Below are 26,565 nucleotides of genomic sequence, written 5' to 3' on the forward strand. Positions count from 1 at the left end.
TGTATCCAGAATATTACAGCTTGTAGTTTTAAATTAAGAGCCCAATTGACTGACCACGACACCACTACTCCCCTAAATTCCTCCTGTGCAAGCTCGGGCAATGACCAGGCTTGGCTGTTCTGGGTGGCACTGTGGCTCAGTGGTTAGCACTACTGCCTCACAGCACCAGGGACCTGGGTTCAATTCCAACCTTGGGCAACTGTCTGTGTGGCATTTGCATGTTCTCTTCGCATCTGTGTGGGTGGTGTGGTTTCCTCCCATAGTCCAAAGATGTGCAGGTTAGGTAAGTTGTCCATGCTAAATTGCCCATAATGTTAGGTGCATTAGTCAGGGGGAAAAGGGTCAGTGTGGACATGTTGGGCCAAAAGGCCCATTTCCACACTGTGGGGAATCTAATTTAAAAAATCTGTGAGAAACTTCACATTTCCCAACATGCATTTATTCAACTTTCCATGGATACTGCTGCTATGGCTCCCGGATAAAGGGCATCTGACGCAAGTCACCCGTAATATAAATTAATGAGGCACCTTTTGGAAAATTACTAAAGAATTAATAGACATCACACAACAACATCTTGCACATATCCCAGCATGGGAAAATATCCCATTGTGCTTCACAAGAGTGATTGTCAAACAAAACATGATGCCAAGCCACATAAGGAAGAATGAGTAAAAGTACATTGAAGGGGGTAGGTTTGAAGACATGGCTTTGTGCATGGGAAATTATGTCTCACAAACTTGATTGAGTTTTTTGAAGAAGTAACAAAGAAGATTGATGAGGGCAGAGCAGTAGATGTCATCTATATGGACTTCAGTAAGGCATTCGACAAGGCTCCCCATGGGAGACTGATTAGCAAGTTTAGATCTCATGGAATAAAGGGAGAACGAGCCATTTGGATACGGAACTGGCTCAAAGGTAGAAGACAGAGGGTGGTGGTGGAGGGTTGTTTTTCAGACTGGAGGCCTGTGACCCAGTGGAGTGCCACAAGGATCGGTGCTGGGTCCTCTACTTTTTGACGTTTAAATAAATGATTTGGATGCGAGCATAAAAGATACAGTTAGTAAGTTTGCAGATGACACCAAAATTGAAGGTGTAGTGGACAGCGAAGAGGGTTGCCTCAGATTACAACAGGATCTGGACCAGATGGGCCAATGGGCTGAGAGGTGGCAGATGGGGTTTAATTCAGATAAATACGAGGTGCTGCATTTTGGGTAAGCAAATCTTAGCATGACTTATACACTTCATGGTAAGGTCCTAGGGAGTGTTGCTGAACAAAGAGACTTTGGAGTGCAGGTTCATAGCTCCTTGAAAGTGGAGTCACAGGTAGATAGGATAGTGAAGGCGGCATTTGGTATGCTTTCCTTTATTGGTCAGAGTATTGAGTACAGGAGTTGGGAGGTCATGTTGCGGCTGTAAAGGACATTGGTTAGGCCACTGTTGGAATATTGCGTGCAGTTCTGGTCTCCTTCCTATGAGAAAGACGTTGTGAAACTTGAAAGGGTTCAGAAATGATTTACAAGGATGTTGCTAGGGTTGAGGATTTGAGCTATAGAGAGATGCTGAACAGGATGGGGCTGTTTTCCCTGGAGTGTCGGAGGCTGAGGGGTGACCTTATAGAGGTTTCCAAAATTATGAGGGGCACGGAAAGGATAAATAGACAAAGACTTTTCCCTGGGGTCGGGGAGTCCAGAACTAGAGGGCATAGGTTTAGGGTGAGAGGGGAAAGATATAAAAGAGACCTAAGGGGCAACATTTTCGCTCAGATTGTGGTACGGGTATGGAATGAGCTGCCAGAGGATGTGGTGGAGGCTGGTACAATTGCAACATTTAAGAGGCATTTGGATGGGTATATGAATAGGAAGGGTTTGGAGGGATATGGGCCGGGTGCTGGAAGGTGGGACTAGATTGGGTTGGGATATCTGGTCGGCGTGGACAGATTGGACCAAAGGGTCTGTTTCCATGCTGTACATCTCTCTGACTCTATGACTCTATGACATGTTTGAAAGAAACTGCTGTTTAAGTCCCCAGCCTTTAGCTTCTTTGCTAGTGCAGACTGGTACTGGCTGACAGGACAATGTACATTAGCCACTCTCTATTTGCTATCTCTGTTGCCATTCTTGAGGTCGGAGTCATGGCAAGAACATACAAAAATGATGAGGAGGGTAAGAGACGGGCTGGATGATTTAGCTATACCGACATTCATCAGGTCTTCTACCCACTTCTCCTAGGCCTCATTTTGTGTTTGTTTGGAACCTTGGGGAACATCACAACATTTCCCAACGTGGATTTGTTTCAATTTTCCATGGGTCTCTGCTGTTGTGGCTCCTGGAAAAAGGATGTAACTTTAGTTATCCAATAGGAGAGGCTCAACACAGGAAATAATGAAATAGCATCATCAAACTTCCTCTTTGATTTCCTCAGCAAAGAAAACCCACCAAGCAGATCATGCTGAGCATTTTTTTGTTATTCATTCATGGCTGAGGGTATCTCTGGCTAGGTCAGCATTTATTGTCCATGCCTCATTGTCCTGAGGGCAGTTAAGAGCCAACGACATTGCTGTGGCTCTGGAGTCATATGGAGGCCAGGTCAGGTAAGGATGGCAGTTTCCTTCCAGAAAGGGCATGAGTGAATCAGATGGGTTACTTTATGAGCTTAAAGAGAACCAGCTCCAGGCTAGACCAGCCTTTCGTCAATCACCATCACCAGTTGTGTGATATGAGTCACTTACTGCAATTAAATGTCAGGCAGTTAAAACCACTGGGAGGAAAACTGAAAATTGTTTGAGGGACTGTAATCTATTAATTCATGAAACATCAAAGCTGGGTTGATAGGAGGCCAAAATGGAGACGGTTAAAAATGTCAATGGAGTAGATTGATTGGTTAATTAGTGAGAAGATCAGTGTGAACATGTTATGATGCCATACATCAAAAATGAGAGACCTGCCATTGACCCTCGTGGCTGATGTAAATACATTGACTGATACTATTTTTCTGAAAGGCAATTTATCATATACGATGGGTTTTATGCTGCTTCAAGCAAAACTATTTCCTTTCCTTCCTTAATCCCTCCTATTGTATGACTGATCAAATAATTCCCTTTTTTGATTGTTTCCTCCTCTTTAGAAAATAAGGAACTATACCAGGCAGCATTATGACTCAGTGGTTAGCACCGCTGCCTCACAACACCAGGGTCACTGAACCAGTTCCATCCTCAGGTGATCATTTGTGTGGACTTTGCACATTCTCCCTGTGTCTGTGTGGCTTTTCGCTGTGTGCTACTGGTTTCCTCCCACAGTCCAAATATGTTCAGGCTAGGTGGATTATTGGGTATGGAGAGGTGGGATGTTCTTTGGAGGGTTGGTGTCGACTCAATTGGCTGAATAGCCTGCTTTCACACTGTAGAGATTCCACATTTACTGAAGCAGTCTGTATTCCAATGTAATAGGATCTGAACAATATGCAGGTTGAATGCTGCTGCCAACATTCACCTCATACAAATGCTAGTAGTGACAATCCCCAATAAGAGGCAATCTAACCACTGCCCTTCGACAGTCAATGGTGAATGTATGCCCCATGTTGGAGGTTACCATTGGTCAGAAACTGAACTCGACTAATCATGTAGAAGATCAGGTCAGAGGCTAGGAATACTGCAGTAAGTAACTCACCTCCTGACTCTCCAAAGCCTGTCCATCATCTACAAGGCACAAGTCAGGAATATGGTGGGATATTCCCTATTTGCCTGGATGGTTGCAGCTCCAACAACACTCAAGAAGCTTGACACCATCCAGGACAAAGCAAACACTTGATTGGCACTACATGCAGAAACATCTACTCCTTCACCACTAATGCTCAGTAACAGCAGTCTGCATTATCCATAAGATGCGCTGTAGACACTTACCAAAAATCTTTTGACAGTATCTTCCAAACCCACAACCACTTCCATCCAGAAGGACAAGGGCAGCAGATACATGTGAACACCACCCTCTGCAAGCTCTCCCTCCAATGCACTCACCGTTCTGACTTGGAAATATATCGCTCTTCCCTCACTGCCATTGTTCTCAAAATCCTGAAATTCCCTCCCCGAGAGCATTGTGAGTCTACCCACAGCAGATGGACTGAAGTGACTCAGGGAGACAACTCAGTCCCACCTTCTCAAAGGTAACTAGGGATGGGCAGTTAATGCTGGGGGAGGCAGAGATGTCCATGTCCAATGAGTGAATACAAAAATCTCTAAATGTAAATACTGAGTGTGTGGGAAAGGAGCAGCATCATGGCATAATCATGGAATTGGAGGCTCCAATTCTCTTTGTAACTGCATAAGCCTCTGGCACGGCAATCCCCCCCCAGAATCCAAAGTTAACACTGCAATCTCCATGCCAATACTGATTACTGTCTATGGATTCCTAGTTACAAATCACACAACAGCAGATTATAATCCAACAGACTTATTTGGAAAAACAAAGAGTCAGTTAGATTCAAAACATCAGCTCTTTTCTCTCCTTACAGATACTACCAGACCTGCTGAGATTTTTCAGCATTTTATCTTTTGGACTTATTTGGAAACACTCGCTGCTTCGTTGTCAGTTAGTGGGGCAGGCTCATAGGACACAGAATTTATAGTAATAGATCAAAGTGTCATACAACTGATGCAATGTATTGAACAAACCTAGACTGCTGTATATCTTTAATCATTTAGAATAGGGTGCCGGTTTCAGTTCATTAATATGTAAATCTCAGAATTTCTTTCAAGTCACAGCCCCGAGATGCCATCATGACATCTTAGATTGTCTGCATGCACACCTTCGAGGGAACTTTAGTCCATAGGGTTCCAATGAAGATGTACTCTTTTAACTTTCTCTACATATCTTTACGTTCAATGTAGGTTGTTGCTGCTCATTCATGAAAGTGTCACATCACCTCATGGTCACAATGGTGATGACCCATGGAACAAGAGGCTACTGTTTTATTTTCCTCTATTGATTCAGGGTATGTGGGCTCTGCTGACTAAGCTGGCTCATTTATCCTGCCCTTATTCATGGGCCGGGCTATTCAAGATGGCGACGGGTCTGCTCCAGGTTGGCCACATTTTTAAAATTTTCTTTCGCCTTTTTAGTCTCTTTTTCTTTTTTATTTTCTTTTCTGCATCTTCCTAGCATCACGGGGAGGCCAGAGCAGTGTGAGGTTGACTAGAGTGGGGACTCCTGGTTTTGTAGGCCCGATGCACAGCCTCATGAATTTAGCGGTGAGGTGTAGGCTGCAGAGATGGTGGAGTAAGGGTCTTTGGCTGCCATTGGCCTGGAGCAGGGACCTTGCAGAGACCTCACATTAGTCCTGGAGCTGCGTCTGGATCCTCAGCCAATGAAGATGAAGTTTAATTAAGTACTTTCTTTCTATTCTTTTGCATCTCAAACTGGCAGCATTTTGTGGCGACAGAACATGTTTCACTGTGCCTCCCGAGACGTCTGTGACAATTAAAAAAAACTAAAACTAACAAAACTATTTGTCCTTGAGAAGATGCTGGTGAGCTGGTTATCAGAGGCCATAGTGAAACCGAGGGATGGTAAAGTGCTACAGGAAGGAACTGTGGGTTCAGCCCAGTAGTCTGAACATTAGATGTGGGGAAAACATAGGAAGTGAATCTGAGTGGGGTTTCGAGAACAAAAGGGGGCTGGGGCAAGTTATAACTGTGATGACAGCTGCCTGCAATAATAGGGTAATGCTCAATTTACCCCACTCCCTTTTTATTCCATTTCTTAACTGAGATGTGCCTAAATGTGATCCCCAAATCATAGATTTCAGATTTCAGTTTTTGAAATAATTCTTCAGCAAAATCCTTGAAGATTAAATCAAAGTGAAGGATGATTAATAAAACATTGAAAACTATGGAGAAAAGCTTCGCCACGCTACACTGCAAAACAGGCCATTTGGCCCAAAGAGTTCATACTGTCCCGCCAAAGAGTAACCCACCCAGACCCATTCCCCTACCCTATTACTTTATATTTACCCCAAACTAATGCCTGAGCACTATGGGCAATTCACCTAACTGACACATCCCTGAACACTACGGGCAATTTAGCATGGCCAATTCACACTAACTGACATATCCCTGAACACTACGGGCAATTTAACATGGCCAATTCACCCTAACTGACATATCCCTGAACACTACAGGCAATTTAGCATGACCAATTCACCCTAACTGACACATCCCTGAACACTATGGGCAATTTAGCATGGCCAATTGACCTAACGTGCAGTTTTGGACTGGGAGGAAACTGGAGCACCCGGAGGAAACCCACACAGACACTGGGAGAATGTGAAAACTCCACACAGACAGTCGCCCGAGGGTGGAATCAAACTCAGGTCTTTAGCACTGTGAGGCAGCAGTGCTAACTATTAAATCCACACCCACAAGCACTCACAAATCCAAGGGAGATAGGACAGGAAAGGAAATAGATTATAAATTGCAAGTTTTGGTGGATCCAGGGATCTTAAAAATTGGTTTACATGAGTTCCAACCTGCCAGAGCTCAATGCCCAGTGATAGTTTCCGTAGTCAAACTGGGGCCAGTGGTTCTCCTTCTGGTGGATAAAAGTGTAGGCTTTGTGTCGGACAGCGAATCGGACAGAGAGTTGGAGATTTGGAAAGGGAGTTGGAGTGGGAGTTGGACATTTGGACAGAGAGGTGGACAGGGAGTTGGATTGAAGGGTCTGTTTATGTGCTGAACATCTCTATGACTTTATGACTGAAGTGGATTACAGACTCTGAGTCTTGCATCCATTCTGGGCATCAAACAGCTTCTGCCCTTGACTCCCAGTATTTGCACTGAGCAATTCAACACGTTCAAACTGTGCCATGTGATAAGAATAGACATTCCAAGTGCTGATGACCCATTGCAGTGAGCGAATTGTCAATTAGCTGGGTTGCCTGGATGCAGGTGGACCTTCAAAATTTCCAACCACCAGTAAAGTTCTCACAAAACCTGAGAAGTCTAACAACATAAAGTTTGAAGGAGATATTCAAACATGCAGAGAAGGGGACCTGAGGGCTCAAACAGTGCTGGATGAAGAAACCTCTCTGTGGCCAGCAGTTTCAGAACACCAAGAGCACAGTGAACAATGCACTAAAGAAATCTTGCTAATGAGTAACAACCTGGCGTCTCGAAACAAAAATATCTGCAGAGAGAAAACGAGAATACTTGTTCCTTAGTAAATGACAGAAATCATGTGCAAAATGAGTTTGTCCTTGTACTTAACATCAATGAATCCACAAATCCTGATCTAATTGGATAGAACATAGAACATAGAACAGTACAGCACAGAACAGGCCCTTCAGCCCACGATGTTGTGCCGACCACTGATCCTCATGTATGCACCCTCAAATTTCTGTGACCATATGCATGTCCAGTAGTCTCTTAAATGTCCTCAATGACCCTGTCTCCACAACTGCTGCTGGCAATGCATTCCATGCTCTTACAACTCTCTGTGTAAAGAACCCACCTCTGACATCCCCTCTATACTTTCCTCCAACCAGCTTAAAACTATGACCCCTCGTGTTAGTCATTTCTGCCTTGGAAAATAGTCTCTCGCTATCGACTCTATCTATGCCTCTCATTATCTTGTATATCTCAATTAGGTCCCTTCTTCTCCTTTTCTCCAATGAAAAAAGTCCAAGCTCAGTCAACCTCTCCTCATAGGATAAGCCCTCCAGTCCAGGCAGCATCCTGGCAAACCTCCTCTGGACCATCTCCAAAGCGTCGACTCCTTTCTTATAATAGGGTGACCAGAACTGGACACAGTATTCCAAGTGCAGTCTAACCAAAGTTTTATAGAGCTGCAACAAGATCTCGCAACTCTTAACCTCAATACTCATGTTAATGAAAGCCAAAACACCATATGCTTTCTTAACAACCCTGTCCACTTGGGTGGCCATTTTAAGGGATCTATGTACCTACACAGCAAGATCCCTCTGTTCCGCCACACGACCAAGAATCCTATCCTTAATCCTGTACTCAGCTTTCAAGTTCGACCTTCCAAAATGCATCACCTCACATTTATCCAGGTTGAACTCCATCTGCCACCTCTCAGCCCATCTCTGCATCCTGTCAATGTCCCGCTGCAGCCTATAACAGCCCTCTATACTGTCAACAAGACCTCCAACCTTTGTGTCATCTGCAAATTTGCTGACCCCTTCAATCCACTCATCCAAGTCATTAATAAAAATTACAAACAATAGAGGCCCAAGGACAGAGCCCTGTGGAACACCACTCACCACAGACTTCCAGGCAGAATATTTTCCTTCTACTACCACTCACTGTATTCTGTTGGCCAGCCAATTCTGTATCCAGACAGCTAAGTTCCCCTGAATCCCATTCGTCCTGACCTTCTGAACGAGCCTACCATGGGGAACCTTATCAAATGCCCTGCTGAAGTTCATATACACCACATCCACAGCTCGACCCTCATCAACTTTTCTAGTCACATCCTCAAAGAACTTGATAAGGTTTGTGAGGCATGACCTGCCTCTCACAAAGCCGTGTTGACTGCATTTAATCAAGCCATGCTCTTCCAGATGGTCATAAATCGTATCCCTCAGAATCCTTTCTAACACCTTGCAGACGACAGACGTGAGACTTACTAGTCTATAATTGCCGGGGATTTCCCTATTTCCTTTCTTGAAGAGAGGAATTACATTTGCCTCTCTCCAGTCCTCAGGTACGACTCCAGTGGAGAGCGAGGATGAGAAGATCTTCGCAAGTGGCGAAGCAATTGCATTTCTCGTTTCCCAAAGCAGCCGAGGACAAATCTGTCCAGGCCTGGCGACTTGTCAATCTTAATGTTTGACAAAATTTTCAGCACATCAGCTTCCTCTATCTCTATCCATTCCAGCATGCACACCTGCTCTTCAAATGTTTCATTCACTACAAAGTTCATTTCTTTCGTAAAGACAGAAGCAAAAAACTCATTTAGGGCTTCCCCTACCTCCTCAGACTTCACACCCAAATTCCCTATGCTATCCCTGATCGGCCCTACTCTTTCTTTGACTATTCTCCTATTCCTCACATAAGTGTAAAATGCCTTTGTGTTCTCCCTAATCCGTTCTGCCAAGCCTTTCTCGTGCCCCCTCTTGGCTCTCCTCAGACCATTTTTGAGCTCCTTCCTCGCCTGCCTGTAATCCTCTAGAGCTGAGCTTGACCCTAGCTTCCTCCACCTTATGTAAGCTACCTTCTTCCTTTTGACAAGAAGCTCCACCGCTCTCGTCATCCAAGGTTCCTTTATCTTACCACTTCTTGCCTGTCTCAGAGGGATATATTTATTCATCACTTGCAACAACTGTTCCTTAAACAGTCTCCACATGTCGATAGTGCCTTTACCATGGAACAATTGCTCCCAATCCATGCTTCCTAACTCATGTTTAATTGCATCATAGTTTCCTCTTCCCCAATTAAATATCCTCCTATTTTGCCTAATCCTCTCCTTCTCCATAGCTATGTAGAACGTGAGGCAGTTGTGGTCACTATCACCAAAATGCTCTCCCACCACAAGATCTGATACCTGCCCCGGCTCGTTTTCGAGCACTAAGTCTAGAATGGCCTCTCCCCTCATCGGCCTGTCAACGTACTGAGTTAGGAAACCCTCCTGAACACACCTTACAAAAACAGCTCCATTCAAATCTTCTGCTCGTAGGAGGTTCCAATCAATATTGGGAAAGTTAAAGTCACCCATTACAACAACCCTACTACGTCCACACTTTTCCAAAATCTGCTGACCTATGCTTTCTTCCATCTCCCTGCTGCTATTGGGGGCCCTGTAGTAAACCCCTAATGAGGTGATTGCTCCCTTGCTGTTCCTAATTTCCACCCATACTGACTCGGTAGGCAGGTCTTCCTCGACAATGGAAGCTTCTGGAGCTGTGATACCCTCTCTGATTAGTAATGCGACACCCCCTCCTTTTTTCCCCCCTCCCTATTCTTTTTAAATGCTCTAAACCCTGGAACATCCAGCAACCATTCCTGCCCCTGAGAAACCCATGTCTCTATTATGGCCACAACATCATAGCACCAGGTACTGATCCATGCTCTAAGCTCATCACTTTTATTCCTGATACTCCTTGTGTTAAAGCAAACACACTTTAACTGATCCCTTGGTTCCTTCCCAGGAAAATCCTTCCCACTAGCTGATCTACCTCTTGCTATTGCCTAATCTGCATCAACTCTCACCTCTGGTATACAGCTCAGGTTCCCACCCTCTGCCATACTAGTTTAAACCCTCTCGAACTACTCGAGCAAACCTTCCACCCAGGATATTGGTCCCCTTCCAGTTCAGATGCAACCCGTCCTTCTTGTTCAGGTCCCACCTTCCCCAGAAGGCATCCCAATTATCTACACATCTGAAGCCCTCCCTCCTACACCAGCTGCGCAGCCACGTGTTAAGCTGCGCCCGCTCCCTATTCCTCGCCTCGCTATCTCGTGGCACCGGTAGTAAACTAGAGAACACTACTCTGTTCGTCCTGCTTTGCAGCTTCCATCCTAACTCCCTGAAATCACTTTTTATATACTCGATCCTTTTCCTGGCTGTATCATTAGTGCCAATATGTAACACGATTTCTGGCTGTTCGCTCTCCCCTTTTGGAACCTTATACACCGATCAGAGACGTCCCGGACCCTGGCACCAGGGAGGCAACATACCTTCCGGGAATCCCGATCCTGACCACAAAATCTCCTGTCAATTCCCCTAACTATCGAGTCCCCTACCACGAGTACTTTTGTATTCTGCCCCCTTCCCTTCTTTGCCACAGCGTCAGGCTCAGTGCCAGAGAACTGACTGCTATGGCTTTCCTCTCGTAGGTCATCCCCCCCAGCACTATCCAAAACGGTATACTTATTGATGAGGGGAATGTCCACAGGGGATCTCTGCACTGTCTGTCTGGGCCCTTTCCTCCCCCTAACTGTAACCCATCTATCCTTGTCCTGAGCATTAGGAGTGACCAACTCCCGGTAACTCCTCTCAATTTCCCCCTCAGCCTCCCGAATGATCCATAGTTCATCCAGCTCCAGCTCCAATTCCCTAACACGGTTTTCAAGGAGCTGGAGTTGGGTGCACTTCCCACAGATGTAGCCAGCGGAGACGTGTGCCATGTCTCCGACCTGCCACATTCTGCAGGAGGAGCAAGCAACTGCCCTTGCATCTATACCCAACTTATCTGAACACGCACTCAGTACTAAAGTAGAAAGCTTAGTTCAAGTTGCTATAAAACCAATAACAAACTTATATTCAATAGAGGAAGTTTATAATGAACCTTACCTTATTGACTAGGTTAGAGGAGGAGGGCGGGTGGGAGACACTACAGTTGTAGAGTCTCGGGTATAGCCGCCTTGCTGATATATATGGTCACTGCTTTCCTTCCTGGCTGCCCCTCTGGTCCTCGCCACTTCCCCCACTGCTCCCACTCCTTCTGTGAAAGGGAAAACACCGCTGTCCGCTACCGGTAAGTAATATTTTTTAAAAACTGCCTTATCTTAGTTGCAGTCTTCCGAGTTCATCTTACCTCCGCTGCTGCTCGCACTCAAAATGGCCGTTGGCGTCGAAGGGTGAGTATTTGTACTCACTCGGATAATTTCACATAGCTCCAGGTATCAGGGAATTTCTCAGCGGAATCCCCAATTCTCCTGGAAATTTCTTCGGAATCTTCTACAGTGAGGATTCCTCAGCATTCCCACATGCAACTCCCATCCATGGTTCAGAAACTAGGAGCTGGCTGTGTGAAAATCCAGGCCACAGGCTTCATGGAGTCACTTACAGCAGGAAAGCAAGATCAAGGTATGTGTGTGTGTGTGCAGGCTTGGAGGACACCCAAAGCTCTGAGGCTGGAGCGACTGTAATTGAGAATGCATACAACAGATACAATTTCTTAGCAAGTGCAGTCCAATTGTTCTTTTGTATTCCTTCTGGGGAGAGAGCAAAGCATAAAGAAAAGTAAATGTTCACTACTGAGAAACATCCCAATCACAGACACTGCTTCCTGTTGAAGTGTGTTGCCATATTCAACAATAATTAGTATTTCTGTACCACATTTCACAGTGTACACTCTTCACAAGCTACTTCGCAGGGGGGTCATCAAACATAATTTGAGACTGAGCCATTGAACATAATGTTAGGACGGATGATTAAAAGACTGAGGAGCTGCTCAGATTTCACAAACAGGGCGGTTTTAAAAGGACGATTCATTACAATTGTTGCTGACAACGTCATAGTACCAAAGTTACACCATTTTGGTCTACATCTGGAGCCACCTTTGGTATTTCTGCATTGCCAGAATTGTTTGAGTTGCTTTGATGGAATGATGGAGAGTTTTAGTTTTACAGAAGACTGATGGGAAAAGAAAGCATCGCTCTTTCAATACACTGGCAAGAAAAAAAAGAAACATCTCTTAAACAAGTACATCAAAAAAGATTTACAAGGATGTCACCAGGGTTGGAAGATTTGAGCTACAGGGAGAAGCTGAATAGGCTGGGACTATTTTCCCTGGAGTGTTGAAGGCTGAGGGGTGACCTTATGGTGGTTTACAAAATCATGAGGGGCATGGATAGGGTGAATAACCAAGTCTTTTCCTCAAGGTAGGGGAGTGCAGAACTAGAGGGCACAGGTTTATGGTGAGAGGGGAAAGATATAAAAGGGACCAATGGGGCAACATTTTCAGGCAGAGGGTGGTGCATGTATGGAATGAACTGCTAGTGGAGGTGGTGGAGGCTGGTACAATTGCAACATTTAAAAGGCGTCTGGGTGGATATGTGAATATGAATTAGAGTGATATAGGCCAAATGCTGGCAAAAAGGATTAGATTAATTTATCTGGTCAGCAAGGACGAGTTGGACCAAAGGGTTTGTTTCTGTGCTGTAGAGCTGTGTGACTCTATGAAACAAGATGACTTCAAGGCAACTCCAGAGATACTGATGTCTTATTTCAAGCTGAGGAAACACATAATACATAAGGTGATCCTTTTCAGACACGAGAAGCAGCAAGCTGATAGAACAATCAAACAGTACAACACAAGACAGAGCTAGTTAGCAAACAATTGTAACCTTGGCAGAGTCAAACAGACAGAAAAATGAATATGAATCAAAGGGTAGCACTTCAGCCAACTACCTTAAGAAACAGTGGAGAAAGAAAGCTGTCAGAGCTGATGAAGCCAGCAAGGTCATTATCACTTCTTGAGTCGAGAGCTTTGGGAGTTGAGGTTGTCAAAGAAGTCCAAACCCTGTGATACTGTTCATCGCTCAAGTGACAGGGAGCCATCACACTAGACGTTGCATAAAGAGAGTGGCCATGTGTCCAAATAAAGCTTCCACTGTGGCTGAACCTACCCAAACCGTAGTGTCCGGCTACCAGTAGTCAATGGAACAGCCTGCGGAAAACCTCAGCATTTTGCTCATCAGAAAAATCAATGCTAAGACAACTCTTTACAGAAGGAGGTGATATGGGCATATCACAGCAAAAAGGGGAGAAAAAGCAGCCAAATTAAACACAAAGTCAGAAGTCACATGATACCAGGTTATAGTCTAACAGGTTAATTTGAAATCATGAGCTTTCGGAGCGCTCCTCCTTCATCAGGAGAAGTGGAGGGAAGCACACAGGCACAGAATTTATACACGGAGAGATAATTGCAAGATTATTCCAGGTAATTAAGAATGTCAAAAGATAGTAGCATGGTGTGAGTGGAGTGGCGACAAGTTGAAAAGCAAATGAAGGGAGGAGTTATAATCCGACTAAACGAGGCAAATAATTACAAAAAAATGAAAATAAAGTGGTGCTGGAGACAAAACAAATGGCTGGAGTAACATGATAGATATAAGAGTCACATGCCGAGGGTCTAACCAAAGTAATAAGTAATCCAAAACTGTACAAGCTAGAGATAAAGAGTTAATAACAGGCTGTCAAGGTCATGGTGTCAAAAAGGACAGTAAAGGAGATGTTACAGATACAGGATAGTGTGGTGGGGTTACATTTAGAGTGACATGAATCCAAGATCACAGTTGAGGACGTCCTCATGGATATGCAACTTGGCTATCAGTTTCTGCTTGGTGATTCTGTGTTGATGTGTATCTCAAAGGCCACCTTGGAGGACGCTTACCCAAAGGTTGGAGGCTGTATGTCCTTGACCGCTGAAGTCTTCCTCAGCTGGGAGGGAACATTCCTGCCTGGTGGACTTTGTCAACTTGAATTCAACACCAGCACCTCCACAACAAATTAAAGACAATCATGTGTGACTGTGACCATTGGTTGCACACCTGTAAATTGCCTCATGGATACAGGAGCATTTGCCTGTATAGAGTCATAGAGTCATAGAGATGTACAGCATGGAAACAGACCCTTCGGTCCAACCCGTCCACGCCGACCAGATATCCCAACCCAATCTAGTGCCACCTGCCAACACCCGGCCCATATCCCTCCAAACCCTTCCTATTCATATACCCAGACAAATGCCTCTTAGATGTTGCAATTCTACCAGCCTCCACCACATCCTCTGGCAGCTCATTCCATACACGTACCACCCTCTGCGTGAAAACGTTGCCCCTTAGGTTTCTTTTATATCTTTCCCCTCTCACTCTAAATCTATGCCCTCTAGTTCTGGACTCCCCAACCCCAGGGAAAAGACTTTGTCTATTTATCCTATCTATGCCCCTCATAATTTTGTAAACCTCTATAAGGTCACCCCTCAGCCTCCGACGCTCCAGGGAAAACAGCCCCAGCCTGTTCAGCCTCTCCCTGTAGCTCAAATCCTCCAACCCTGACAACACCCTTGTAAATCTTTTCTGAACCCTTTCAAGTTTCACAACATCTTTCCCATAGGAAGGAGACCAGAATTGCACGCAATATTCCAACAGTGGCCTAACCAATGTCCTGTACAGCCGCAACATGACCTCCCAACTCCTGTACTCAATACTCTGACCAATAAAGGAAAGTATACCAAACACCTTCTTCACTATCCTATCTACCTGTGACTCAACTTTCAAGGAGCTATGAACCTGCACTCCAAGGTCTCTTTGTTCAGCAACACTCCCTCAGACCTTACCATTAAGAGTATAAGTCCTGCTAAGATTTGCTTTCCCAAAATGCAGCACCTCGTATTTATCTGAATTAAACTCCATCTGCCACTTCTCAGCCCCTTGGCCCATCTGGTCAAGATCCTGTTGTAATCTGAAGTAACCCTCTTCGCTGTCCACTACACCTTCAATTTTGGTGTCATCTGCAAACTTACTAACTGTACCTCTTATGCTCGCATCCAAATCATTTATGTAAATTACAAAAAGTAGACGGCCCAGCACTGATCCTCGTGGCACTCCACTGGTCACAGGCCTCCAGTCTGAAAAACAACCCTCCACCACCACCTGTCTTCTACCTTTGAGCCAGTTCTGTATCCAAGTGGCTAGTTCTCCCTGTATTCCATGAGATCTAACCTTGCTAATCAGTCTCCCATGGGCAACCTTGTCGAATGCCTTACTGAAGTCAAAATAGATCACATCTAATGCTCTACCCTCATCAATCTTCTTTGTTACTTCTTCAAAAAATCAATCAAATTTGTGTGACATGATTTCCCATGCACAAAGCCATGTTGACTATCCCGAATCTGTCCTTGCCTTTTCAAATACATGTACATCCTGTCCCTCAGGATTCCCTCAACAACTTGCCCACCACTGAGGTCAGGCTCACCGGTCTGTAGTTCCCCTTCTTAAACAGTGGCACCATGTTTGCCAACCTCCAGTCTTCCAGCACCTCACCTGTGACTATTGATGATACAAATATCATTGAGGCCCAGCAATTACTTCTCTAGCTTCCCACAGAGTTCTCAGGTACATCTGATCAGGTCCTGGGGATTTATCCACCATTAACCGTTTCAAGGCATCCAGCACTTCCTCCTCTAATCTGCAGTATTTTGTTTTCATATTCGCCAATTTTACAAACAAGGAAGTCGGAAACTGTTTTGAATTACATGAATGCCAGCCAGCCACTCATCCATGATGGCACGGGGCAGTGGGGGAAAATCAAAGACTTTGCGACATGGGAATGCAGGCTACTGTTTAGGAATGGGAATAGAGTTTATCCCCTGAATAGGGATAGGGTTCATTTCATCAGGAATAGAAAGTGTTCACTCCCCTAATTGGGAACAGATTTCACCCCTTCATCAGGAAAGGGAATTGGAATAGGAATTACCCCTTCATCAGGAATGGGTACAGATTTCTCCCTTTCATCGGGAATGGGAATAGGAGTAGGAATCACCTCAGCATCAGGAATGGGTACAAAGTTCACCCCATTATCAGGGATGTGAGTGGTCACTCCTTCATCAGGAATGGGAAGAGTGTTCACCTCCTCGTTAGGAATGAGTACAGATTTCATTCCCTCATCAGGAATGGGGATAGGAATCACCCCCTCATCAGGGATGGAAAGAGTGTCACTGACTGATCTTGCTGGGCCAGTCGTTTCCCTCAGTAGAGGCTGGGGACCAGAATCTGTGTCCTAACTGTCCAGCTGCCCCTCCCAGGGGTAAGGCCATTTCTCCCAGCTACAGCCACCACTCCAGTCCACGGATCCACAGGCCGCAGGAGCCGGATTTTATCAATAAACCGACCTGGTCCGGAGGAGCTTGGTCCGCCTTCAGTTTACGGACCAATTTGCCCTGTTGCTTCACCGCAAGCTCTAACGCTGCTCGGTCTGCCATGTCCTGAAGTGAAATCGTGGGAGTCAAAATGTAGATGAGACTGCCACAAACCAGGGAATTTTCCCTTACAACAGTGATTAACACTGAGAATCCTTGGGACTCTTGGGAGACCACTCTCATTCAAAGATGACAAAATGAGGACTGTATTAACCATTGTCTCTGGAGAATGTGATGCATTCATTATCTTCCACACAGCAAACTATCTGCACGTGATTGCTGACACATGCAATTTCGATGGATCTTGACATCTTAACATCATGAGTCTAAATGCTGTGCCAAAATCGCTAAATCCAGCTGACATTAGAGCAGCAAAAAAACAATTTGAGGCATTGCAACTATCTGTAACAGCTATCAGAACTGCAACGACAAAGACAAGATTGAAAGTGTCTACAAATGAAATCACTCACACGCTACAAATGTTCACACTGCTCAGACTGACCTCACTGCTACACCTAGATTTGATCTTGTGTTATGCAACAGCTGCACTGTCATTCCAGAATAATTGAAGGAATGTGTTGTTGGTATTACGTATGAAGGTAACCAGGGGCTTGTCAATAGCAAACTACTCCCCAGGCAGATGGTACTGTTCCCAGGAACTGACTGCATGATAGAACACAAAATCAATCAATGTCTGCCTTGTCAAGTGCCCATCCATCAAATCTTCATGATCTTCGAGGGATTGTGGAATTGCTGCTATGGTCTGAGGTTAATGTTGACTCCACAGGCTTGCTTCATGAAGGATACTTGCTTGTTGTCACTTTTAACCACAGTAAACATAACAAGAGCAGGAGTAGGCATTTCAAATCTTTGAGGGAACAAGATACTCAGTTGGATGATTAACAAGTATTGAACGGTAGAGAAGGCTCATGGCCTGCACCAATCCCCCACAACCTCATTCCCCACTCTGCCCCCATCCCGTCCCCATCCTGTCTCCTCATTCCATCTTCCTCACTCCTGTCCTGTATCCTGAACTGGCATGTTTGGTTCTGGACTCCCTTTCTATTGGGAGATCCTTCCAACATTTATCCTGCCCGGTTCTGTTAGAATTCTACAGGTTCATGTGTGAATCCTTATTATCCTTCTAAACTCCACCAAATATAATCCTAACTGAACCAAGACTTCATACCTCAGTCTTTCCATCCCAGGAATCAGCATGGTAAACCTTTTTATTGCTCCTTTCATAGCCAGAACATCCTTCCTCAGAGAAGGAAACCAAAACAATACTCCAGGTGTGATCTCACCAAGGCCCTGTACAATTATACAATCCCAGTTCCTCTATTCAAATCTTCTCACTATGGTGGCCGGTATATCATTCTTTGCTGTCTACCGGAGCTGGATTCTTACTTTGAACAACTGGTGTACACAACTCCCAGATCTCATTTCATATCTGCCCTTCCCAATCTATCACCATTCAGATAATATACTGCCTTCAAATTTGTTGCTTACAAAGTGGGAAACCTTACATGTGTGCTGATTGTACTGAATTTGCCATATATTTGCCTACTCACTCATCTTATCCAAATCACACTGAAGCATCTCTACATCGTCCTCACAGTTCAGCCTCCCACCAGCTTTGTGTCGTCTGCAAACTTGGAGATATTACCTTTAGTTCTCTCATCTAAATTATTAAGATTTATTGTGAGTAGCTGGGTCCAAGCACTGATCCCTGTTATGCTCCACTGGTCACTAGGAAATGACCCCCTTCATTCTCTATTTGTCTGCCAGCCAGCTGTCTGTACATTCCATGTCACAAAACTACTTACATCTAAAATAATCATCGTAGAGTTTGACCAGATTGCACATTGTTTAGAATCCTCCAGACAGAGAAATGGAGCAATGGACAAGGACACTGCTTGGAACAAAACATAGCAGCAAAAACTAAATCATTTCCTTAACAATTGCAGAGTGATTCCTCACTTCCTCACTAGGCTAATGGAAAGCCACCATCTATATTTATCCCTGCACATGTTTTGTGCATATAACTTTGTGGACTACCCTGCAGAGTTGATGATCAACACGTTTGCGATCACAATCAAGAATAAAAGGATTAAGTCATAGGAACTGCACAGAGAGAGACAGAGAAGTGAAATTCAGAGTCACAACAAGGAAATCAGGCAATACGGTGTTTGTACAAAGTGATAGTCATGAAGAAAAGCAAACAAATCCCCCATGATATCCAACCATTTATTTGAACATAACAAAAGAGCCAATAACCATACTGTCCCTACAATGTGGAAGCAGGCCATTTAGCCCATCAAGTCCACACTGATTGTCCAAACAGCACCCCGCTGAACCCCTGTAACCCTGAACTTCCCATGGCTTATCCAGCTAACCTGCACATCTTTGGACTATGGGGGAAAACCCACACAGATGCAGGGAAAATGTGTAAATTCCACACAGACAGTCACCTAATAGTGGAACTGAAGCCAAGTCCCTGGTACTGTGAGATAGCACTGCAAATCACTGAGCCACCATCAATAATCACCATTTGGAGCAGTTCATAAACTGTCAGATGAAGTATATCATTCTTCAAAGCTTAAGTTGTAAATATTAAATCCAATGCTGATGTCGACATCACAGACAAAGAAGATAATGGTGGCACGGTGACTCAGTGGTTAGCACTGCGGCCTCACAGCACCAGGGTCTGAGGTTCGATTCCAGCCTTGGGCGACTGTCTGTGTGAAGTTTGCACACTCTCCGTGTCTGTGTGGGTTTCCTCAGGGTGCTCTGGTTTCCTCCCACATTCCAAAGATGTGCAGGTTAGGTTAATTGGCCATGCTAAATCGTCCATAGTGTTAGGTGCATTTGCTAGAGGGGGGTGGGTTACTCTTTGGAGGCTCGGTGTGGACTTGTTGGGCTGAAGGTAAAAACAATGACTGCAGATGCTGAAAACCAAATACTGGATTAGTGGTGCTGGAAGAACACAGCAGTTCAGGCAGCATCCAACGAGTGGGCTGAAGGGCCTGTTTCCACACTGTTGGGAACCTAATCTAATCTATAAATTATTTGATGAAGAGCAATCTGGTCAGGTGGGGGGTGCAGGGGCTGCAGGTCATTGGGATTGGGATCAGGACCAGATACTGGGGCGGGGACTGGTCAGGTCCTGCAATTGAAGATGTCTGCAGGTTGTCAGTGAGGTAAGTATGAGGTCTCTTTAATACTTACTTAGGAGTTCGAAAACATCTTTAATAGACGCTTCCTGAGTACCTACCTTCTTCAATTTTACTGAAACCATCTGACATCTATAAGTTTTAAGGAGACTTGCAGAGGGTTCCATGAATAAATGAATTGCTCAGCAGAATATGCAACTTCTGGGCCATTCATTTGGAGTGTTTGTAAGATCCCTATGCGCATCTCTGACCTGAGTTGGAATAATGACTGTCTGGCAGGCGGAATATCTTGCCCATTAAATCATGGTGCTTTTTCTCTGGCTGTACAAAAATCAACATTTAACATTTCAAAGTCAACATGTAAAAGACATCATGAATAGGAAGAGTTGAGATGGATTTGGGTGAAATGCTGGCAAATGGAACTAGGTCAGATTGGGATGTCTGGTTGGCATGGTCGAGTTGGTCTGACGGGTTTGTTTCTGTACTGTATGACTATGATTCTAATCCACACTGGCAAGAATGTCACAATAGGAAATAGTGAAAATGAAGGAAATCAGAGAAGCATTTTTAACATAAGCACTGCTATCCACCATTCTAAAAGCTGGTGAGCAGTCATGCCTCAGTGTTATCTACCTGAGTCAACAGTGTATAGTCTGGTCTCTATTTGAAACTCTGCTTGTAAAGGTTCAAACTGCTCACTGAAAGCTCGACAGCTTCAAAGCCAAACACTGTGCTTTTGGTGTTCTTTCTCCTGAGATTTGGATTGATACAGATGCATCTGTCAAGCTGCAGGGTTAACAGCTCTCATGTGTCTGACATAAACACTGACGGTCTGGATGAAATATCAGTAACTCCACTGGTGCCACTGTAATAACCATATAAAGACAGGCATGTATAGGTAAGATGGCAATGCATAAAGAAACAGGAGAAATTTGTTTCTACCAAAATTTGTATTATCAATATAATAACATTGTGATTGACCCTGTAATCTTACCTACTTGATTTCATATGATTTAACATCTATTGACGAACCAAAGTCAATCTTAACCATTTTCAAAACAGCTAACATCAGGGAGGTATTGTCACTGAATGATTTGTCTCCAGATATATTTGCTGGTGAAATGAGTTAAAGTCTGACCATAGGAGAAAGTGAGGACTGCAGATGCTGGAGATCAGAGCTGAAAAATGTGTTGCTGGAAAAGCGCAGCAGGTCAGGCAGCATCCAAGGAGCAGGAGAATCGACGTTTCGAGTGTAAGCCCTTCTTCAGGAATGAGGAAAGTGTGCCAAGCAAGCTAAGATAAAAGGTAGGGAGGAGAAACTTGGGGGAGGGGCGTTGGGAATGCGATAGGTGGAAGGAGGTTAAGGTGAGGGTGATAGGCCGGGGAGGGGGTGGGGGCGGAGAGGTCGGGAAGAAGATTGCAGGTCAAGAAGGCGGTGCTGAGTCTGAGGGTTGAGACTGAGATAAGGTGGGAGGAGGGGAAATGAGGAAGCCAGAGAAATCTGCATTCATACCTTGTGGTTGGAGGGTTCCTAGGCAGAAGATGAGGCGCTCTTCCGCCTAGGTGTAGGGGCGGGGTTAGGCATGGGGCGGAGATCGGCGTGGGGGCGGAGATCGGGGCACATGCGGGGCCCATGCGGGTGCCCATGGCTACTCCTTTGGTTTGGGGTAAGTGGGAGAAATTAAAGTCAGTAATTACCAAGAACTTTCATGTACTTACCCCCACACTACGGATTCCTCAACCATTCCAGTATCTTCCATCGGCCTCCGAAACCGCTCGGGCGCCATTAACCACGTGGCCGCTGCAGCAACTGCCGCCGCGAACCATGACGTCACTTCCGCTCCCACCGACCATGCAGCCTCCGCGATCGCCACCCAGACAACCACCTCCATGATCGCCAGGAAGACCATCACCGACAGACTCGCGGCCTCCGCGGGGTCCACAGCCACCGGGAACAACACCGTTTCTGCCATCACCGCAACCACTTCCATCCCCGGAGTTGCCGTCGCCGCATCTACTTCCGCTCCCAGTGACGTCACTCACCTGCACAACGACCAAGCTGTATGCGTCTCCGCCTCGCACCGATCTCCGCCCCATGCCTAACCCCACCACCACACATAACCCCGCCCCCACATCTAACACGCCGATCTCCGCTCCCACGCCCAACCCTTCCCCACGCCCAACTCCGCCCCCACACCGAACTCCGCCCCCACGCCTAACTCCACCCACACGCCTAACTCTGCCCCCATGCCTAACACCGCTCCCACTCCCAGCTCCAGCCCCACACCAGGTCCGACCTCCCAGCCCTGCCGTATTTTCACCATCCCTCCAGACCTCCCCCTCTCTGAGGATGAAAGATCAGTCCTCAGCAGAGGCCTCACCTTCATCCCCCATGCTCCCGGATCAATGAGTTCGACATCGAACAATTCTTCCGCCGCCTTCGCCTCCGCGCATAGTTCTTCAACCAGGATTCTCGCCCACCCTCTGACGACTCCTTCTCCCACCTCCAACACACCCCATCCACCTGGTCACCCTGTGCTGGCCTCTTACCCGCCCTTGATCTCTTCATAGCCAACTTCCGCCGTGACATTAACCCTCTCAACCTGTCCACCCATCTCACCCACTCCAACCACTCACCCTCACAACACGCAGCCCTCCACTACCTCCATTCCAACACCAACCTCACTATCAAACTAGCAGAAAAGGGAGGCGCGGTGGTAGTTTGGCGCACCGGTCTTTACATTGCTGAGGCTAAACGCCAGCTCGCGGACACCTCCTCCTACTGCCCCCTTGACCATGACCCCACCTCCCACCACCAAACCATCATCTCCCAGACCATCCATAACCTCATAACCTTGGAGGATCTCCCATCCACCTCCTCCAACCTCATAGTCCCACAACCCCACTCCACCCGTTTCTACCTCCTGCCCAAAATCCACAAACCTGACTGCCCTGGCTGACCCATTGTCTCAGCCTGCTCCTGCCCCACCGAACTCTTTTCTGCATACCTCGACACAGTCCTGTCTCCCTTAGTCCAAGAACTCCCCACATACATTCGGGACACCGCCCACGCCCTCCACCTCCTCCATGATTTTCGTTTCCCCGGCCCCCAATGCCTTATCTTCACCATGGACATCCAGTCCCTTTACACTTCCATCCCCCATCACGAAGGATTCAAAGCCCTCCACTTCTTCCTTTCCCGCCGAACCAACCAGTACCCTTCCACTGACACCCTCCATCGACTGACTGAACCAGTCCTCACTCTGAACAACCTCTCTTTCCAATCCTCCCTCTTCCTCCAAACCAAAGGAGCAGCCATGGGCACCCGCATGGGCCCCAGCTATGCCTGCCTCTTCATTGGATATGTGGAACAGTCCATCTTCGCAGCTTCACTGGCACCACCCCACACCTTTTCCTCCGCTATATCGATGACTGTATCGGTGCTACCTCATGCTCCCATGAGGAGGTTGAACAGTTCATCACACTTTACCAACACCTTCCACCCTGACCTCAAATTTACCTGGAATGTCTCAGACTCCTCCCTCCCCTCCCTAGACCTCTCTATTTCTATCTCGGGTGACCAACTCAATACGGACATTTACTATAAACTGACCGACTCCCACAGCTACCTAGATTACACCTCCTCCCACCCTGCCCCCTGCAAAACCGTCATCCCATATTCCCAATTCCTTTGCCTCCACCGCATCTGCTCCCAGGAGGACCAATTCCAATACCGAACAACCCAGATGGCCTCCTTCTTCAAAGACCGCAATTTCCCCTCAGAAGTGGTTGACGATGCTCTCCACCACATCTCCTCCACTTCCCGCTCCTCCGCCCTTGAACCCCACCCCTCCAATCGCCACCAGGACAGAACCCCACTGGTCCTCACCTATCACCCCACCAACCTCCAGATACATCGTATTATCCTTCGTCATTTCCGCCACCTCCAAACAGACCCCACCACCAAGGATATATTTCCCTCCCCTCCCCTATCAGCATTCCAGAAAGACCACTCCCTCCGTGACTCCCTCGTCAGGTACACACCCACCACCAACCCAACCTCCACTCCCGGCACCTTCCCCTGCAACGGCAAAAAATGCAAAACTTGTGCCCACACCTCCCCCCTCACTTCCCTCCAAGGCCCCAAGGGATCCTTCCATATCCGTCACAAATTTATCTGCACCTCAACACACGTCATTTACTGCATCCGCTGCACCCGACGTGGCCTCCTATACATTGGGGAGACAGGCCGCCTACTTGCGGAACGTTTCAGAGAACACCTCTGGGACACCAGCACCATCCAACCCAACCACCCCTGGCTGAACACTTTAATTCCCCCTCCCACTCTGCCAAGGACATGCAGGTCTTTGGCCTCCTCCATTGCCAGGCCATGGCAACACGACACCTGGAGGAAGAGCGCCTTATCTTCCGCCTAGGAACCCTCCAGCCACAGGGGATGAATGCAGATTTCTCCAGCTTCCTCATTTCCCCTCCCCCCACCTTATCTCAATCCCAACCCTCGGACTCAGCACCGCCTTCTTGACCTGCAATCTTCTTCCTGACCTCTCCGCCCCCACCCCCACTCCGGCCTATCACCCTCACCTTAACCTCCTTCCACCTATCGCATTCCCAATGCCCCTCCCCCAAATCCCTCCTTCCTACCTTTTATCTTCGCCTGCTTGGCACACCTTCCTCATTTCTGAACAAGGGCTTATGCCCGATACGTCGATTCTCCTGCTCCTTGGATGCTGCCTGTCCTGCTGCGCTTTTCCAGCAACACATTTTAAAGTCTGACCGTAGTGAAATATGAATTCAATTTTAGAAACCTAAAATTAAACAAAAAAAAACATAATTGTAGCCACTCAACTTTTGTTTAATAATAAAAAAAATAGTTGGTTCACTCATGTCCTTTTAGGGAAGGAAATCTACTGTTCTTACTCAGTCTGGCCGATATGTGACTCCAGACCCACAATAATGTGGTTGACTCTCAACTGCAGTTAGAGATGAAAATAAATTCTGGCATAGTTGGTGATGCTTCAGTGAACATGTATATATATAGAGTTTTTCCTTTCAAATCCACAGCACTTTGGGAAATAGATCCAGAATTTCATTTCCCTTTGTATGAAGTAGCACTTACTATCATACCATGAATTTTGAGGTTTAATTTTAAGGGTCTATCCCTGATTCCAAACTCTGCTGATTTTGCTCCATATAAATATCAAATTATTTAATTACATGAACATTTCAATCAGATTATCCCAGAACCCTTGAAACTTGCAGAAATGTGAATCTAATTTAAATAACTTCATAAACCAACTGCATTTAATATAAAAAACAGTTAGTGTTAGAGAGACTCAGCTGGTCTGGCAAAATCTGGTTCTCTCTCCACAGCATTTTCTGATTTTATTTCAGATTTACAGCATCTGCTGTATTTTACTGTTGTTAACCTTTTTTAGTTCTGGCATCGTTCTGGTGAATCTGTTCTTCATTCTTTCCAATATATTCTTCCTGAGGTGTAATGCCTTGAACTGAACGTAATTACTGTGAAACAAACAAAATTTGTTTCAAAGTTTTTAGAAGGATAAGAGATGATCTCATTGAAACATTTAGGATTCTTTGGGAAATTGACAGGATAAATGGGGAGAGGATGCTTCCCCTCATGGGACAGTCTAAGATTGCCAATTTAAGACTGAGATGAGGAGGAATTAATTCTCCCTGAGGGTTGAGAGCCTTTGGAACTCCTTGCCACAGGGACCTGATGGGACACAGTCCTTGTGTATATTTAAAGCTGAGATAGATGGATTCCTGATCAGTCAAAGAATCAAGGGTGAAAGTGAGGACTGCAGATACTGGAGATCAGATCTGAAAAATGTGTTGCTGGAAAAGCGCAGCAGGTCAGGCAGCATCCAAGGAGCAGGAGAATCAACGTTTCGGGCATGAGCCCTTCTTCAGGATTCCTGCACTTTTCCAGCAACACATTTTTCAGAAAGAATCAAGGGTTACAGGGAAAGGGCAGACCTTGTACCTGAGGATCAGCCATGATCTTAAAGAATGGCAGAGGAGTCTCAAAGGGCAGAACAGCCCAATCCTTTTCATATTTCTCATCATCTTATTGGAGAAACTCAGTAGGCTTGCACCATCTGTGAAGAGAGAATCAGAGTTAACATTTTGAGCCCAGTGACCCTTTTTCAGTTACTCGGAATACCATCGTAGCAGAGAGGCACACAGTTTGAACATCACTGCCAGGGCTGTGCAATGCAGCCTTCTTGAGATGATCTGGCTGTATTGCACTGGGGTGGACAAAGTCAAAAACCACATGACGCCGGATTATAGTCCAACAGGTTTATTTGAACCACCAACTTGCAGGGCCCCTGCTCCTTCCTCAGGCAACTAGGGAGAGATAATACATTAGACACATGATTGATAGTAAAATATACAACTTATGCGAATGTATTGAATAAACTTCATTTGGTATAAGTTCTGTGCCTGTTATATTCACTCTCACTAGCTGCCTGAGGAAGGAGCAGTGGCTCCGAAAGCCTGCAGCTTCAAATAAACCTGTTGGACTGTAACCCAGTGTCGTGTGAGTCTTCGGATGAAAGCTAGCATGCCTTTGTCCATTATTAATTGTTTTTAATTTCCACTGCTTTTAATGGTTCCTACTCATCTCACTCTCTCTCTCTTTCTCTTTTTTTTTTGTCTTTTTGTCTGTCTCTCTCTTTCTCCTTCTCTATCTCTG

This window comes from Chiloscyllium punctatum, chromosome 26 (assembly GCF_047496795.1).
Source record: "Chiloscyllium punctatum isolate Juve2018m chromosome 26, sChiPun1.3, whole genome shotgun sequence".
NCBI classification, from domain to species: Eukaryota; Metazoa; Chordata; class Chondrichthyes; order Orectolobiformes; family Hemiscylliidae; genus Chiloscyllium; species Chiloscyllium punctatum.